Source organism: Lygodium microphyllum, chromosome 15 (assembly GCF_053477565.2).
Source record: "Lygodium microphyllum isolate KBCC chromosome 15, Lygodium_microphyllum_v1.1.10, whole genome shotgun sequence".
Taxonomy (NCBI): Eukaryota; Viridiplantae; Streptophyta; class Polypodiopsida; order Schizaeales; family Lygodiaceae; genus Lygodium; species Lygodium microphyllum.
Window position 1 is genome coordinate 19,786,171 of NC_141149.1, and position 2,210 is coordinate 19,788,380.

The 2,210-nt window shown below is 35.0% G+C and overlaps 1 pseudogene; it reads left to right on the forward strand.

Annotated features, from left to right (window-relative positions):
- The first annotated feature begins 432 nt into the window (after window positions 1-432).
- LOC148024319 (uncharacterized) lies at window positions 433-1,692 on the forward strand (annotated as a pseudogene).
- The last annotated feature ends 518 nt before the right edge of the window (window positions 1,693-2,210 follow it).

Consider the following 2,210-nt stretch of genomic DNA (forward strand, 5'->3'; position numbering starts at 1 on the left):
TTGGTAATGATCTTGTCACCTTCAATCATGTAGCCTTGGTTGATGATCATGGTTTGCAAGAAGGAGATATAGAGAGAAAAGTTAGACAAAATTGGAGATCAGCAAAGAGGATAGCCAGACGTAAAGTTCAAATTTTTTTAGAGATCTCTTGCAGATGGGATCCAATCATCGTCAAGGGCAAACACTTAGTACAAAGGTATATCTCTCAATTGTGGCAGCATACATTGATATTTTTCTATCTCCTATGCTCAACTTGTATGAGTGTGTGAAAGCTGTCGGAATGGTATCCTTCTTTTTTAGGTATAGAATTCATGTTATCTATTGAACATATATAAATAATTAACTAATATTGTATGTTCATGTTGTTGCTATGGTAGCACCATTATGTCTTATTAATCAGTTGATTTAATATGTTTTATTAGGATTTGGTGCATGTGGATCACCAAGCATGATATATATACACTCAAGCAAAACTTCATTAGTAGAGAAGCTTTCATGGACATCCAATTGTCATGTCACTTTGTGGTTCTTCTAATAAAGATCTTCATAGAGAGATGTAGTCACTTGGCAATTCCTTTATCTTCTATGGGATTTGATGCTTGTGAGAAATTCTTTTGTAAAGTAGGTGGAATGGTTAGCAATGAGGGGTGTTATGATGGTTGTGACTTGTTGAGTAGTGCAGGAGCATTGAGTAGAATTTCAAAGTTTCAAGCAGGTTTAAATCTAAGTTTTTTAGCAGCTCACTCAAAGCAAGAAAACATATGGATTGATATGAATCATATGCCTTTGGAAAATTTAAATGACTACATGGTCGTGAGTACTGATGAGCGGATTGTATATGCATTAAAGGAGGGTTTAGCAAAAGCAAAGATCATGTGTCACGAGCTTGGTATGGAAGGTGAAGCTTCATGGGGTGCCTTATGGGAAGAAAAAGATATCTTAGAGCATCTTGGAAACAATGCACATGATAATCTTGAAGAAGAAGTTTCATTGGATGATTTTGTTGGAGATGTAATCATGGATACAGTATTGGATGTTGATGAAGAGGATACAATCGCACAAAGTGAGCTTCTCCATGTCATGGATTCTATAGTTGACAATGAGGAGAATGTGGTGAGCCAAATATCACCTTTTGTGGAAGTTGATGGAAAGACTCTGTGCAAGAGCACACTTGTGAGCTAATTGAATGGAAATCCAACGTTATCAAAGGATAGATTAACAAGGGTAAAAAGTGGAGTATATTTCTCATTTTAGATGAAGTCAAAACCTCAAACCAGTACTTGCCTTGGAATAGGATATGATTTTGCAGTTCTATTTGAAGATATTATACTTAGAGATAATACAAATCTCAAAAGAAAAGGCAAGGTTGCAAATACTAGTCAAGGGGTCAAGAAAGGAATATGGTACCTCGGAAGAGTAATGAGTATGAGAATGAAGCTAGGAAATGGTATGAAAGAGACAAGGGGCCCTTTTGATCTTCTAAATCATCCTCCAAATGTGGAGATTCATCTAGCATGGTATCAAAAAACCAAAGGAAGTAGATGCTACACATATGATCTTGTTGATAATCAATCAGTGTCCTTGGAATCTATAATTGCTCTGGAAAATTTGAGCTATGATCCAATATCAAAGAAATATCAACTTGATCTCAATGACTATAAGATCTTCAATGACTATGTAAAAGATACATAAGGTAATTTGAAGCGCATAGACTAAAATACAAATCTATAATAGTTTTAATGTGTTGTCCTTATGCATTGGTGTTAAATGAATAATCTTGTTTTTCTTTGCAGGTTGAAAGCTGCTATGTATACATCATACATGCTACCAAGAAATATCAAATAACTTTTGTGGTCATCTAGTTATTGTGTAATTTGAGTTTTAGAGTCATAAACATTTATGACCATTTTGGGTGTAATTTGAGTTTTAAGGTCATAAACTCTCTCCATCACTCATGTACACGAAGCAGCTTGCAACCACACTTGGCAATAGCCAGTAGTTTTGGGTCCATCTCAGCCACCAATATGCAATAGAAAATGCATATGGATGCATTGGCAATCCTTTGATGGTGAAGAAAAGTATATGTATTGATAATCTTATGGTAATGAAGCAAACTACATTGCAACATTATAGTTTTGGAGGTATCTTCAACATGTATTTCATTCAAGGATATCTATGAAGGGAAGTACTTTTAAACACATACATGTGAT